Source organism: Aulonocara stuartgranti (assembly GCF_965226115.1).
Source record: "Aulonocara stuartgranti genome assembly, chromosome: 5".
NCBI lineage: Eukaryota > Metazoa > Chordata > Actinopteri > Cichliformes > Cichlidae > Aulonocara > Aulonocara stuartgranti.
In genome coordinates, this window is record NC_138943.1 from 27332260 (window position 1) to 27349166 (window position 16907).

General features: G+C 40.1%; 1 long non-coding RNA gene across 1 annotated transcript; it reads right to left on the bottom strand.

Annotated features, from left to right (window-relative positions):
* Positions 1-4363: 4363 nt before the first annotated feature.
* On the bottom strand, positions 4364-14882 carry LOC309706172. The gene is made up of 4 exons (XR_014276687.1): positions 13262-14882; positions 12820-13004; positions 4773-4817; positions 4364-4659 (listed from the first exon to the last, which is right to left on the bottom strand). It is a non-coding gene; the product is annotated as an uncharacterized lncRNA (long non-coding RNA).
* Positions 14883-16907: the final 2025 nt, after the last annotated feature.

Here is a 16907-nt window from a genome sequence, read left to right on the forward strand (position 1 = left end):
TATGTAATATACCTACTGCTAATAGATGGGAATAAGGACGAAAAGAAAAGAAAACCTTTCTAAGGATTCTCTATACTGATGCCACACACTGAACACTGGACTGCCCTCGAGGGCTGTTTGTGCTCAGCTTCGGGAAAAGGAAATGAAGTTCACCAGATTGTTTTTTTGGAATCTGAATTGAAAACTTTCCAGGCCAGGGCTGAGTCTGCACCGGCCAGATTGAGGTGAGATAGAGTGGAGAATATGAGCAGAGAGATGAAGTTGACCCCAACCTTTTTTTTCACCCTCCTGCCGTTTAGAGCTGAGACTAGCGGGCTGCTTGGCAAGGTGGGAGAAAATATGCTGTTAACTGTGAGCATGTAGTCACTTCAGCCTCTGTCTCTTTATTTTCATCCACTTGTATTTGCTGTGATTCATTGTTCCCCTGCACTACGTGTCTTGAGTACAGTGCTTGCACTTCCATCTTTTTTGCGCGAGCACTTGCATGTGCATGCACACATGAAGTCTCACACCCTTTTCACTTCCATCTACTCTGTCTGCTCTCCTACGTTTCCCTTCTATCCTTCTTCTTTCCAGCAGTGGTTGAAATCTTGGATGTATTGGCATGTCTCCTCTCATCACCCCACCACTTGTGAGCAGGATCGAGGAGAGTTTAGGTGGGAGAGCGTGTGTTGAGGCGTAAAGGACCCTCTCAGCCCTAAGCCAAGTCCTGTCCATCCAACGGAGAGCCCAGACGGTGTGATTCAGCCCTCCTGAAGCCCGGCCAACTCATACTCACACAAACACACGCAGTTACACACACACAAGGCACTCGGTGAGAAAGTCACAGACATCCTTTTTCCTCTCTTAAGTCACCACAGTGAGGCTGCACTGGAGGAGAGGCACAAAGAAGAGGTGTGGAGGGGTAGCTCTGCAGATCTCAATCCTCAAGGCAAGGTCACTTTTGCCTGGCTAAAAGCACGCATAAGTGATAGAAGCACTGAGGAGGATACAGGTAAAAGAAAAGATTCTGGTCTTTTTAAAACTTGGGCCCTGTTTTCCCATCTTTTGGGGTTTAAATTTTTAATAGGGACAAAGATGTTTGGAGTCAGCTCACTACAGAGCAATAACCAGCAGTGTTGAAGCAACTGCAAAATAATCCTACGGGGCTATTGCCCAACATCACAATGTTTATATTTGATACTTTACCGTAAATGTCTGTAATCTTCAAGTTATCCTGCCACGGTTTTGATTGATTGAATGATTTTATTTAGTTCCAATACATATTAAGACAGTGATAGTGTGCAGGTAATAAGTACCTGAATAAGGAGCAGTAAAAAGTAATCATAAAAATCAACCTATTTCCATAACGTACCTTTTTTGGAAGCATTTTGCATTGCAGTGATGCCATGTCAACAAAATAGCTTGAGCAATAACATTAACTCCAGTACATTTGCATTTTTCTTGTAGAAAATGTGCTTTGCTGTTCTCTGTGATTGACCCCAGTAATCTCAGATAAAATGGTCACACAAAACCAGATGGTTTCCAAGGTGCAGTGCCCGAACAGGAGTGTTTTTGTTAATTTGTAGCACAGCTGGTCACATCTTAGGCATGTCCCCATTGCCCAAAGTTACTCTGCAAAAGCTTTGTGAAGGGTAGTGTGTCATTGTGTTGCCACAACTCAGAAATCTGCACCCATAAACCATTTGTTTGCCTTTGTTGTTTTTTTCAATAACAATATCTACATTTTCTGTAACTATGTAACTAGAGACTTTTGCAAGGTACTGGTCTGTCCCTGTTGGGATCTTTTGTTAACGTTTTGCTCAACTGGGAACCTGGGAAAACAAGCACTTTTCTTGAATGACAATTGCCCTGTGGGATTACATTGGAGCCGCTTCACCGTAGCCAGTTGTAGGTATCTTTCTCAGTATTGGACTTCTTCCAAACATTTTTTGTCCTTATTAACAATCTAGACCCCATAAAGTTTGAAAAATACCACCAGGTTTCAAAAATATTGGAATTTTTTTGTTTCAGCATGACTTGTTACAGACAGATTTGACTCCCTCTAGGGCAAACACATATATTGATCTACAAGCATGAGGAACTGTCATCTTTCTAGATTTGAATGCATGGTTTGGGGGAGAAAGACCTAACTGACTGACAGCTGATAAGCACGAATCTGTAAGCCATGGGGACTTTGGCATGGACATTTTTTGCGGTTTGTTAGCAGTGGGTGCCATAGAGCAGTTCTCACTCAGAATTTCTTTGGATGTAAAATGAAGGTTGTTTTGCATCTAATGATTTTCTTATTCCTTTTAAATGAGCTCCTCTGAGTGTTTTCCTTGACTAGAAACTCATTTTTGTTAAGTGAAGGCTGTGTGCAGGCAGAAATGGAATGGTGGACCCAAAGTGCAGACTCTCAGAGACGAAAAAGGTGAACTCGAAAACAGCTTTAATGGTGAACCGGACCAAAAACTAAACTGAAAAAATACAAAAACTAACCAGGCTAGCAAACAGAACACACAGTACAGAACGAGGGTAGATCACAACACAAAGGAAAACACAGAGCTTAAATACACAGAGGAAGCAATCGGGGAATGGGAGACAGGAGGGGCACAGCTTGGGCAAATCAGGGCTGACAAGACAAAGGATGTAAAACCAGACACATTAACATGAGACACAGACTTTCAAAGTAAAACAGGAAACACAGACTGGGCTTACAGTCACAGACTCACAAGCAGACAGTGCAACAAAAGGAACAGAGATGTGGGACCAGGGCAGACACAGACGCCGACTGGACACAGAACAGAGGGAGTATGGAAACCCAAACTTAAGAACTACAAAATCACAAACCAAGAAGAACCGGGGAAAATAGAAATGCAAAACAGAAACCAGAACATTCACAGTAATAAACCAAGATGAGAACACAAATAAAGGTACAAAACTGAAAACACTGGGTCAATGACCCAGGTACCCTAACACTCTTAACCCACCCATGCAGCCAATCCCAAGCTAAATAAAGAATTATTTCCAAATTCCAAATGCTAGATTAATATTATGGACAGATTTCTATTACGCATTATTCTTTTCTCACATAAGGAATCATAACAAGTTGCATTAAGGAGCAAGATTTTTTCCTTTCACAATATTGACTGATTTGCTCATAAAGCAAATAAATACATAAATCTTCAAATATTCGTATGGCCTGGATTCAGCAGTTCTTGCGGTAGCAGTCTGACATGCCACTAGCACTCGACTTGATGACAAGCAGCTTTGTTTACCACGTGCAGGTGCTCCCACTTCACAGGACCTAATAACTCATGTCACATTCTTCAGCTTCAAAGTCTATTCAGTCAGTCTACTGAATGTGTGCTCGTGTTACATTTTACTTCACATTTAGCACCAAAAGGTCATAATCCTGGTGAGTTTATTGTGGTTCATCTTGTCAAGTTTTCATTAAGCATGTCACTGCCAGTGTTGGGGCCCTTATTTAAAAAAAGTAATCAGTTCAAATTATACACTTTTTTTTATATACATTAATAATACATGCATTACATTACTGAACTACTGGTTACTATATATCGGCTTATATTTCTTTCTAAATCCCAGACTAGCTTCTTTTTCTGTCCTAAAGCCAATAGGATGTCTGGTTTAGCATTAGCCTCATTGTGTCCAGGTAGATTAGCATTGAGACAGCACTGTGGCAGGGTGCTCCTTGAATGACCAAGAGACCGTCTCTGCCTCATACTCTGTTCACCCTCCCCCTCCTTCTTCAAAACCCAACCTCCACGAAAGAAACAATGAAAGGCTGACCTGCCACTCAGTTCACTACAGTTCATCCACATCTAGGCCTTGAGGGGCTCGGAGCGCCTGAGTGCACACACAGTGCTAACCTTGACTTATGAGTTATATGGATATATCACAGTAAGATCATATAGGAAGACACAGATATGTACTGGGGTTAGGAAAATGAGTGCAGGGTACACTGAATAATATATCAGCATTACTACCAAGAGTGGACCAAGAATACTGTATTTGAACCCATGAATGGGTCAAGGAACAGCAGGAAAAGTAAGAGTAAAGAAGACGAGGGAAGAAATAGAGAGAAAGAGTGAGAGAGGGTGGATGAGTGTGACAAGCGCCATAACGTCCTCTGAGATGCATTTGGACACAGTGAGCATCTGTCAAAACAAGGCAGCCTCAACGGCCGCCTCACTAATGGCTATGGACGTGAGCGACAGAGGGGTAGGGAGAGGTGGGGAGAGACACACAAGCCTGCTGCTGCACGTGCACACACAAATCACACACGCATACACAGGCATAACAGTGCGGACACTTTTTTTGTTTGCAGCAAATCATTGATACCAGATTTGTACAAAGCTATTGAACTATTTTGACGTTCGCGCATGAGCGCGTGCGTTCGCGTGTGTGTGTGCATTCATGCACCCGATTATGTTGGTTTCTGTGTGCAAGCGCAGTGTGTGCATGTTTACCTTCCAACTGTGGTTTTTGGTTGTCAGATACTTTCCACCATCTCTCATTGTGATGAATTGGGTGCTGTGTCAATCAGTCATCTGAATTGTTTTTTTTTCCCCTTCTTCTTTTTTTCAAGGCACTTTGGGCTGAGTTGTGTTCACTCTCCATTTCTCTCTCTCCCCCTTTCTCTCAGTCTTGCTGTCTCTGTACAAGAAACATCCATAAGAAATCATCATAGGGTTTAAATCAATGTGTTGAAAGAAAATGTGCCTATACGTGGCAGTTACACACACATGTGCGCATTGTTGTCAGCTTACCGTAATTTTAATAGAAACCCTTTTTTACAGGTAACATTGCTCTATCTGTTTGATAAGAAAAACACCAGATTAAATTTATTTCCCCCTCGGGTGTGTAGAGAGAGTGAACAGGAACAAAACAGTACAGTGCTACCCAAATCTTAACCGCCTAAGGCTACTGCTGCTGTGTGTACAACAGCAGCCCATGCACAAAGAGTAGCATTAGACCCCCAAACTAAATTAATGCTTCAGTTCATAAATTTTCTAAACCCCTATGATTTATACTTAATAATGTGCTCCTGTTTTTTGTGGACATTTTTCTTTCAAAGATCCTTTTAACTAAAATGACATAAAAAGGGTAAATAAAACAGTTAAATATGAATATAAAGACTTGGTGAGTCATAACTTGGCAAATGCAAATACACTTGGAATGCTGGCTACCAATTACTGTAATTATTCTTCATTCAATGTTAGCAATTAGGCAGAAATGAGTAGAAATGTTTCTTCAGAATTCAACTAAATGCTGTTATTTAATGATGATAATTTGAATTCATTGTGGGAAAATTAAAAGGAAACTATTTTTTAAAACAATATCCAATATTTTTTCAAGAAAATATTCATTGCTTTTTTAAAAGGTTTGCACAAACCGACTGCCAATTTAAACTTTGACCTGTTTAGCAAAAAATGAGGAATCTTGAATACTAAATGTATTTTTGGTTAAGAGTTCTTTTAGTAGTGCTCAAACAAAACAAAACAACATTTTTAAAATCCAAAAAAGTACCCTGTTATGCACCCATGCCCAGTCAGGAGGATTACATAACTTGAGCTGGATTTACACATGCACTGCACTCCTGAACTTTCCTAGACATTATCTGCCTGATGTGCATGTGAGAACAAAAAAGTCCAACTCCTGAATATGAATTTGATGTGATGAGTTATTGTGCCTTATTTGCATTCTATTTATTATGTGAGAGACAATTAAAATGGGTACCGTAGAGCTTCAGAGTCTTTCACAAGAACATGTAGCTCTAGTTCAAATTGTGCAAGATGCAAATGCTCTAACACTGATCACTACTGATTTCTATTTCCATGATTATAACAGAAAATACAATATAATGTGTAAAAATGTTATTAAATGCTAGTTCAAAAGTCTTTAACAGTGCTCTGCTTATGTTATCCTGTCTGGATACTAGATTGACAGAATTAAGATATTGCTGTACATAATGCATGCCCCCTTAACACACCTAAAAAAGCAATTAATGCAAAATCTTCTACAAGTGGAACACATCAGGTATGAAGTTAATTATATTACATATAATATTATGTATTACATTAATACTGCTTGTAGATTAAAGCATTACAATATCATAAGCACATGAAAGTTTGAATACACATGAAAATAAAAAGTTAGTGCTACCGAAAAGAATACTATGTTGACTTGTGACTGGTGATTGGTTACTACTGAAATGGCTGAAAACCATTGTTCATTTTAGTCAAATTGTGCATATAGAGGGGAAACTCCTGGAAAAAAAATTTTTTTCGTTGGGATCATTGCCTGTGCCTACAGATGGTCAGGCTGTTAATAGTTATGTCATAACTGATTACGACCGAGCAGCCTTCACATCGCATAACACCGAAATAAAATAGAACATCCACCTACTGTTGCTTGATCCAATCAGCCACCACCCATTGCTGATGTGGACGTTGCCATCTTGTGCTAACAACACAATTTGGTGCCGGACTGTACACAGCAAAAATCAGCCCATGCACTTGCATGAATTAGTCATACCAATCTAAATTTTACCCTGGCTCTAATAATAATGTCAATACCACAACTACCCACATAGGATTATTTAAAAACTCTAATAGACAACAAATTTATATGTGTACCTAACATCATGTTTTTAATAATTAACATTAGATAATAGTCTTCTATCTCTTGTTCATACAGCCCACTCTTTACCTTGGTTTTATCTGTGTAAAGCAATTGTTAGTAATCATTTTTGTCTTCATTAGTATAAAACCTGAAAACCAAAATGCATCCTATTTTGATTTTAATTACTTCACGAAATCAACAAATTTATTTTTTTTCATCATCAATGTAAGTCAGGAATCCACAGCTAACACTGTGCTGAAAAATAAAAAATACAAAAAGATATACATTAGTTAAGAAAAGTAATGTGTTACGTTACTTAATTACTCCCTGTTACACTACTCATTACTATACTTTATAATGTGGCATGACACACATTGTCACATAATTACCATTTAACAACATAAACCTGAAGCTACAGTCCCACAACATCACACAAATCCCTACCCTAATAAGGAAATAAACAAACGGTCTTTCTTTTAGAGTTGAGACATGAACACAAAGCTAACAACACAAAGCAAAATTGAAAACCACCTCATAAACTTCAAAGCAACTATTACTGCAGTTTATCTGTAGAAACACTGAGGCTACAGTGCTGCATTTCTGATTGTTCATTACTCCTGTTGTTACCTGTTGAAGATCAGGCTCTGGGTGCTGGCCATGACTTTGCGTTCTTTGCTAGCTTTGTGTTAGCATGTTCCCTATTCAGATGTTTGCAAAGAGCCGATGTTCTGCTAGCATGCAGTTAGTTCAGTCCTGGATGTAGTTTGCACTTTACAATTACAGTGGGGCAAAAAAGTATTTAGTCAGCCACCGATTGTGCAAGTTCCCCCACTTAAAATGATGACAGAGGTCAGTAATTTGCACCAGAGGTACACTTAAACTGTGAGAGACAGAATGTGAAAAAAAAATCCATGAATTCACATGGTAGGATTTGTAAAGAATTTATTCGTAAATTAGGGTGGAAAATAAGTATTTGGTCACCTCAAACATGGAAAATCTCTGGCTCTCACAGACCTGTAACGTCTTCTGTAAGGCGCTTTTCTGTCCCCCACTCGTTACCTGTATGAATGGCACCTGTTTGAACTCATCATCTGTATAAAAGACACCTGTCCACAGCCTCAAACAGTCAGACTCCAAACTCCGCCATGGCCAAGACCAAAGAGCTTTTGAAGGACACCAGGAAAAGTATTGTAGACCTGCACCAGACTGGGAAGAGTGAATCTACAATAGGCAAGCAGCTTGGTGTGAAAAAATCAACTGTGGGAGCAATCATCAGAAAATGGAAGACATACAAGACCACTGATAATCTCCCACGATCTGGGGCTCCATGCAAGATCTCATCCCGTGGGGTCAAAATGATCATGAGAACGGTGAGCAAAGATCCCAGAACCACACGGGGGGACCTGGTGAATGACCTGCAGAGAGCTGGGACCAAAGTAACAAAGGTCACCATCAGTAACACACTACAACGGCAGGGAATCACATCCCGCAGTGCCAGACGTGTTCCGCTGCTGAAGCCAGTGCATGTCCAGGCCCGTCTGAAGTTTGCCAGAGAGCACATGGGGATGATACAGCAGAGGATTGGGAGAATGTCATGTGGTCAGATGAAACCAAAGTAGAACCCCACGGGGGTGGGCGTGGAAAGGATTTTGGCCCGATCCGCCATTTTGGGGGTCTAAGTAAGGAGCGAAAGCATAGTCATGGTTCGTACTTGCTGTGTGGTCGGCTGCAATGTTCGATCTTACGACCGGCACGGGAATAAGTTTCGATTGTCTTTTTATGCTTTCCCAACCTGGAAGCAACATGAAGGAGCTCATGTATCGGATATTACCAAACGAAGGCGTCTAGCCTGGATAGCAGCCGTGAGACGAGCTGATATCAAGTTCTGTTACATCTCCAGATATCAGTTGGTGTGCTCAAGACATTTTCATTCCGGTAAGTTCTAAATATGTTCACATCACACTTTATAGCTGAATAATATCATCGTTGGTGGTCTCGGAAGTTATAGAAATTGCGATCAAACATAGAATGGAGTGACTTGATTGGTTGATGTAAAGACAATAAATGAAATGAGACAGGAAGGACACAAATTGGCGTTAATAATTTACCCGATTATCAATGTGTTAATTTGCATGTACTTTACAATTATGGGCATATAATATGATAACGATATTTTAGCAGTTCAATGATAAATGTGTAACATTAATTATGGTGCGGGGTGGAAAATGGCTATTTCACTCGATGCACTCCAGCTGACTTCCTTTGACGACGTACTCAGAGTTTGGCGGCTTGAAAATAGCCAAATCTTGCACCCAGCCATTTGTAAATTGGATGTGCGCCTCCAGTGACTTGTAATTACAAAACTGGTTCGCTGTGTAAGCGCTTACTCCACAAACAAGATACGTGAAGATATCGGGGTAGGACAGTGGCGGTAAGTCGTCTGGGTCTTTACTCCACTGCCGTATTTCATATGGGTCCAGATTTGCGATGCACTCTATTTTTTTTTCAAGTACCGCTGCTTCGCCTCTGGACGCAATCGGTCTCTATACCGTCCGTTTTCTTTTGAGCTGCTTTTAAGCATGTTGCTTGTCGTCGTCGTTCCAACACAGTGTGTTTGTTTTGATTCGTAGACCCCGAAAATGGAGCTGCGCTCCCACAATGCATTGCGGCGTGACGTCAACTCCAAAGCCCTATGGGGCTGTTTTTCTGCCAAGGGGACAGGACGACTGATCCGTGGTAAGGACAGAATGAATTGGGCCATGTATCGTGAGATTTTGAGCCAAAACCTCCTTCCATCAGTGAAAACTTTGAAGATGAAACGAGGCTGGGTCTTCCAACATGACAATGATCCAAAACACACCGCCCGGGCAACAAAGGAGTGGCTCCGTAAGAAGCATTTGAAAGTCCTGGAGTGGCCTAGCCAGTCTGCAGACCTCAACCCCATAGAAAATCTGTGGCGGGAGTTGAAAGTCCGTGTTGCTTGGCGACAGCCCCAAAACATCACTACTCTCGAGAAGATCTGCATGGAGGAATGGGCCAAAATACCAGCTACTGTGTGTGCAAAACTGGTAAAGACCTATAGTAAACGTTTGACCTCTGTTATTGCCAACAAAGGTTATGTTACAAAGTATTGAGTTGTATTTTTGTTATTGACCAAATACTTATTTTCCACCCTGATTTACGAATAAATTCTTTACAAATCCTACCATGTGGATTCATGGATTTTTTTTTCACATTCCGTCTCTCACAGTTGAAGTGTACCTCTGGTGCAAATTACTGACCTCTGTCATCATTTTAAGTGGGGGAACTTGCACAATCGGTGGCTGACTAAATACTTTTTTGCCCCACTGTATACTGTGTTGTACATGAAAATAAAAGGAATGTCCATATAGGGCTGGGCCATATTATACCGTTCACGGTAATACCGGTATAATGTTAGGTAACGATAGGAAAATGAAATATCACGATAGAATATGAGTAAAACGCGCATGCGCAGTGCCTTTGTTTTCATACGCACATGGCCGATTGTTGAGTGAAACAGATGAACCAGAATTGGTTTGTAAAAATGGTCCAACTTCAGTGATGTGGAACTGGTTTGGTGTTTGTCCGTCAGATACACGACAAAGCACATTTTTTTGCAGAACATGCAAGCGGCCGTCGTTATTGTCATATTTGTCAGACTAAGATGCTCTTAAATCTGGGAGTAATCTGGGTCCTAAACTCCGTATTCTTCAGGTCAAACGAACACTGCAGCATCACTGAGAGTTAAAAACTGTCTAAATTCTTTCATCTTTAATAAAACGATCAGCATTGCTGCTTTACCAGGTGTAACTATGAAGTATAACTTCCAGGCATCCATGAAAAAAAATGTATTACATTTAACAGAGTTAGAAGTTAGCAGGAAGCTAGCGGAAGTTAGCTCGCTAGTTTCGCTAGTGACCTAAGCATGATATAGCATATTCTGACTGAGAGATTTCTGAAAAAATTCAAACGTACAGCTCTGCTATCACTTCCAACATAAATGAAGACAGGAAACTAAACAGCAGTGACGTTTGTGGGGTTACTGAAGTTGGGCTACGCGATCGCTAGCGATACAGCTATGTTAGCATAACATAAACAGTGAAGCTGGAGGACGAACACTAACACTTTTCCACTTATAAAAGGTTTTGTTGTTTTGTTTTGTTTTTGCCTGTCCCGTTTGGCTCTTTTGCCATCAGAATTGTTGTCTAAAGGCAAAGAAAGATGCCCAACGGATTTACTTTACCAAATTGACCATCCCAGCCTTGCCGTAATGGTCCATTTGATTCACCTTTTATTGTTTATTTTATTTTCACTTACTGAATACGGGACAGACTTGACTGGGGGAAAGAAGGGGAGAAAGAAAGAGGGAAAGAGAAACAGCTGAGAAGAGGGACGGGGGAGAAGGGCAAAAACCAAAAACCAACAGAACGGGTAGAAAAAAAGAAAAAGAAAAAAAATGCATATATCGATCACCTGGATCACCTGCTGAGAAAGAAAAAAGAAAACAAGCAGAAGAGAACAAGAGTAATAGAATAAACAACATCACAATGATATATGGGAATATGACAGTAAATACTAAATATTAAACATTATTGCGCAGCACATAAGATCAACAGAACACAGTGTGCTTTGAGGTAGGAGCCAAAAAGGGTGTAGTTTGTGGGTGTGATCACCCGTGTGTACACCTGTGAGCATGGACGCGCTTGTTTTTTTAAAAGGTTCCTTCATGTAATGATCTGCTAGAGGGTGTGGGGGGGCCACAGCCCGGTCCTCCAGGGCATGAAGTAGGTATGGAGGAGATCAAGACTCCAGACATCCAGAGGCCCCCAGAACACAAGAGACCAAGGAAGACCAACAGAGGGGCAGCCGCGCCACTGTCCCAGAAAGAGCTGAGGAGAGTCCCAGATGAGGGCTCACTCAGCAGCCGCGGAGCAGAAGCCAGGGGGAGTTGCAGTGACGCGCTCGTGAGCTCCGCCGGCAGCCAGCTGTGCCTGAGTGACCGAGCCCCAGGCCGAGAGGCCGGGGGCACCCCACCTCCGAAGTGGCCCGAGCGAGCCCCAGGCTCCAGGCCCCACTTATAAAAGTTAAAGTTAAGGTTCCTGATAGTTAGAGACAAATGCAATCGCATGGCAGGATGCTGTAAACGGACCAAACTTCAGTCAGGAGAACAACTGAGATAATCCATCCACAATATGAGGTTAGTCATTAATATACTGCAACAACATGGGAATAGAGCAGCTGCCAGAGAATTCAACATTAATGAATCAATGGTACAGAAGTGGAGGAAGCAAGAAGAATGAGTTTAATAAAGTTTGACTTATCTGACTGCTTTGTTTCGCTTAATGTGCCTTATAATCCCGTGCACCTTATGGTACGAAAAATACGTACTGCACACTGCAGTTTAATGTTGCAAAGCACCTCTTTTTAACTTCAGTGGATATTATACATGGTTATGCTTAGGATATGTCAGCCCATTTCTACTGGAAATACCTTTTGGTTAAACTTTCAGCAAGGAATTTGCATTTGCACTGTTACATTTTTATAAAGCTTTAATGTACATAAAAACCAGCTTCTTGTTTAAGTGAAAATAAATGGAAGGTTGTCTTTTTGCACTAGTAATGTTGTGGAGTTGTATTTTGTCTCGCATCAATTATATCGTCAGTTATATCGTTATCGCAAATTTTCAAATATATATCGTGATAAATATTTTTGGCCATATTGCCCTGCTCTATGTCCATATCGCCACTCTTAAAAAACACTCCTCTTAGAAACACTCCACCATTTTGCTCCCTGCCACATCAGCTAGTGATAGTGTACATTTCCAGGAGGGAAAATAAATGCTTAATGTTTTTCTTTCTTTCTATCCACTCAGTGTGGATAGGATAGATAAATGCAAGCAATGGCGTGTTTGTAAAGGCAACAAATGTAACATAGTTACTGAATTGAGCACAGTACTGCATTTATTAAAAATATTGTGCTTGTTAATATACCTATAAGGCTATTAGGTAAGATAAGTCTGTTACGTTAGTCCAGTACATTAATGTGTAACACATAAGCTGTGTGATTAAGACTTTTACTTTACTTTTACCAGACAGGACTCAAAACACATTATTCAGGGACAGCTACAGTTGCCGTGGGGTAAGATGAGCAAGGCAGACAATCAGGACCAACCTCGGTCTGGATTCCTCTCCCTTTCTTCCATCCGTGTCTTGGAGGAACAGCATTGGCAGATGTGCTACCGATTCCCTGAGGCTGATTTTGGAAACATCCAAGAATTTGTAGCTGGGCATGCAACATCTCTCAGGCAGTTCCCTCATATGAAAATAATCTTCCTCCCTCCAATAACTGTGATGATGCTGTTGGATTTCAAAGAAAAGTTTTTGGCTCAGTAATTAAAAATAGTTACCTTCCAATGCATAAAATTTAATTACTGATAGCATAAGAAACACCCATTATTTATTATATATAGCTTTTCATTACCCTCTAAAAAACGCAGTGATCACTGTCGGCTTCTCTCAGTTTTTATCACCACTATTTAGTTTAAAGCTCAGTTTTTAAAACCTTATGATGTAACTACAGCCCAGCCCATGCAGTAGTAAATGAATAACCTAACCTCATATTGTGGATGGATTGTCTCAGTTGTTCTCCTGACTGAAGTTTGGTCTGTTTACAGGATACTGCCATGTGACTGCATATGTCTCCAACCATCAGGAACCCTCATGTTAACAATTATTGAATGGAAAAAAGTTAGCGTTCATCCTCTAGCTTCACTGTGCTAATGTGTTTATATTATGCTAACCATAGCTATGTAGCTAGCCACCACGCAGCACATCATTATTTACCAGGTAGTCCAACTTCAGTAACGCTAAAAAAGGCACTGCTGTTTGGTTTTCGGTCTTCATTCCTGTCAGTAGTGATAGCAGAGCTATACGTTTATGTTTTTTCAGAAATCCCTCAGTCAGAACATGGTATATTATGTTCTGGTAGAAACTAGCCAGCTAACGCCCTGCCAACTTCTAACTCTGTTAAACTTCCGTTTTCACGGATGCCTGTATGTTAAATTTAATTGTTACACCTGGTAAAGCAGCAACACTGATCATTTTATTAAGATGAAAGAATTTAGACAGTTTGTAACGCTCAGTGATGCTGCAGTGTTCATTTGACTTTGGGACCTGAAGCGGAGTTTGGACTTGGAAACAGCTAATGGCATCAGACTTAAAGACCGGATTAACATGGGAATGAAAAAACAACAAAACAATGCAAAAGAAAATAAACAACACTGATTTTAATACAAGAGGTTTTTTTTTTCTTTGAATTTTAATGTCCAAAAAAGTCTGTTATTACCTACTTCACTCAGAGCTGTGGTTCAATAGCTACCTTCCTAATAGAAAACATCCTCTTGACCTCCTTTGCTGTGGCTTATTCCAGAACATCCTGCACAGTTTAGAGTTTAACATGATCTTCAAGCAGTTCCTACTCAGTTTTTTGTTTTGTTTTCTTTTCTTTTCTTTTCTTTTTGTTGTTGTTGTTTTTTTGCAGTGCCATTGCCTTGAGCGGTTGTGCTTGGTCTCCAACAATGGTTGGGTGAGTCATGTGTTTCAAAGTTACATCCTCATTAATGCCAGTTGAGCAAATTATTGCACTAGATAGATTTGATTTTTTTCACCAATTAAATCACAGTTGTGGCTGATCTGTATACATTTTAGAATTTAAAAAAAATCTATGGTATTTTTTATTGATTATTACTAGATATTAGTCGATATTAAGAAAAACTGGTAAAATTGTGTTAGAGCTACAGAGTTATTCTTGTAATTCACAAGATATAAGATGATCTTTTTCCCAGATGACATTTCTGTGCTAAATTTGTGCTAGACTGGCACTCCTGGTAGGATTGGGACAGATTTAAAAAAAAACCTGCAACAACAACTGAGACTTAACCAGTGACCAACCAGACAAGGAAGAAATCACACCTACTGCTGGCACACACACACACCGCACCATGGTTAGGTCTGGATAAAATTGATATGATTTGACTGACAGCTCTTGTTTTACAGTCCTTCAGGTTAAACACACAAACTTTCCCTCTTTCTCAATTTATTTGTTTGTCTCATACACACACACGCACACACAAAGAGCATCGCGTGGTGTGTTTTTGTTGGGATTTTGACAAACAACAACAGTGACCTTTAAGGGAGGCGAGGCAGCATGGCTGTGATCACAGGGAATGGAAACGGAGCCAGAGTGAAATGTCAACCGTCCCTGTGGTCTTAGCACTGACGCAAAACTGCCAGAAAAGGGAGAGAAAGAAAGTGTTTGCATGTGTGAGTGAATGTGTGACAGTGTGTGTGTGTTAATCTTGCAGTGGGGGGGGGGGGGGGGGGTTCTTTGTGTCAATGAGAGAAAAATGCATCACTAGCAGGCGTGGCAGGCGAGAGCACAAGAGCATAAGAGAAACGAAGCTTGCACTCTTTGAGATTCCTATCAGTCATTCATCTGGTCAGATTACAAAAAGAAATCATCTCACATAGCTGATGCATCATCACTTCCACTATGTCAGGGAAGTTGCATAGCAGTCAGAGATAGAGTCATTACAGTCATATGACTGATGTGTGAAATGGCGTGCAAGGCATGAGGTATGATGGTGTTGATGCTTTTACATTGTCCTGATAATGATGCTCTTCCACGAGGTTGTGAATGGGAATAATTTTGCATGTGGGGCAGGTGCTGAACTGCAGCTGCCGAACTCACAGCAGCAATAAATGTAGCATGCAACTTCCACCATTCATACAAATCATATATCCAATTAAATCCTGCATAAGAAACACAAGCATATGGGCACTATCTGAATGTCAAAATATTTCCAGGATTTGAAAGTCATACCTTCTACCTTCTTCAGTGACTGCCAGATGATGTGAGTCACACAGAGGTTGATCCTTAAATAGTATTTGAGATGACAAAATTTGATTCCAAATTTCAAGCCATTTTCCAATAGACCTCTACAGGATAGAAAGTCTTTTGTGACTTCAGCTTTCGTCATCTGGGGGCTTTCAGTCAGAATGCAGGTTTAAGGCATTTTAACATTGGTTTAGTTTGTCCGACCCGGAGGCTGTGTGCATGTTTTATACTGTCTAGGGTTTATACAAGACATTCCACCAACTTTTTTGAGCGTGTGTATCTTTTCTTTCAATGATTAAATGTTCCATGGTCAATTATTTAGATCGCAGTGTAATTCTTTCCAGTTTAGAATTATTTTTGTGATGTCCAACTATTGAACATGCAATAGTATTGGAATTAAAGAAGTATATCTGATGGTTAAATACAAAATACCATCAAGCAACCCATTTTTAAAACAATTTCCCTCGAGATCAATAAAGTATTATCAATCAATCAATCAATCAATCAATTTTTCACTTTCTTGCAGCTGATGCCATGGAGACAGTTAAGTCACCACATGGTCCTGCTTGCACACTCTACTCATCATTTTTCCTTCCCTTCCCTATTTTGTCTCCATGCACACAAATGTCAGTTAAGTTGCACTATTTCAGCATCTTGCTCAGCTGGAGAGAGAAAAGCTTTAAACAAGTAACATTTTTATTAGTTGCAGTTTATAAGCTATTCAACATGTAGCAGTTGATAATCTGGAAATTCGAAGCTTACATGTTATATGCCAATGAAGTTTAATGTATTCCATTTTAAACAGAGGATCTGTTTATGTTGTTTTGTTCTTATTTGGTTATCTATCATATTGTAAAAGATCATTTCATGGTATTCTGTGGTTACACCAGACAGTAAATGCAGACAAAACCTATTTTTTATATTATTGCACAATGATGAACTATGTTGCAATGGTGCAGGGTAGACTGTGATATCCATGATTGCTGTTAAGTTGGGTCCAGAGTAGCAACAGAGATATTATGGCACTCAAAGACTTCTAAATGAAAATACAATGGAGAACAGCAAAAATGGTGGTAGAAGCTTAACTTCTGGGTGAAGAAACTTTTAAAACTGCTTATTTGTGTACAAAGTCAGCAAACTTAAAAAAAATTTTTAGCAGATTTGATTGGATGTTCAACACAGTAGATGCAATTTTGGTTTGGTCACTGAAAATAAAAGCTAACTTATATAACTTTTCATAATAAGTGCCCAGATGTGTTTCAGTATGCTGCTGACTTTAATAACACTTAGCTATTTTTTGCTGGCTAAGATGTAGAAATCAGCCATAATACTGTAGCTTATATAACATCTGCTTATATTCTGTA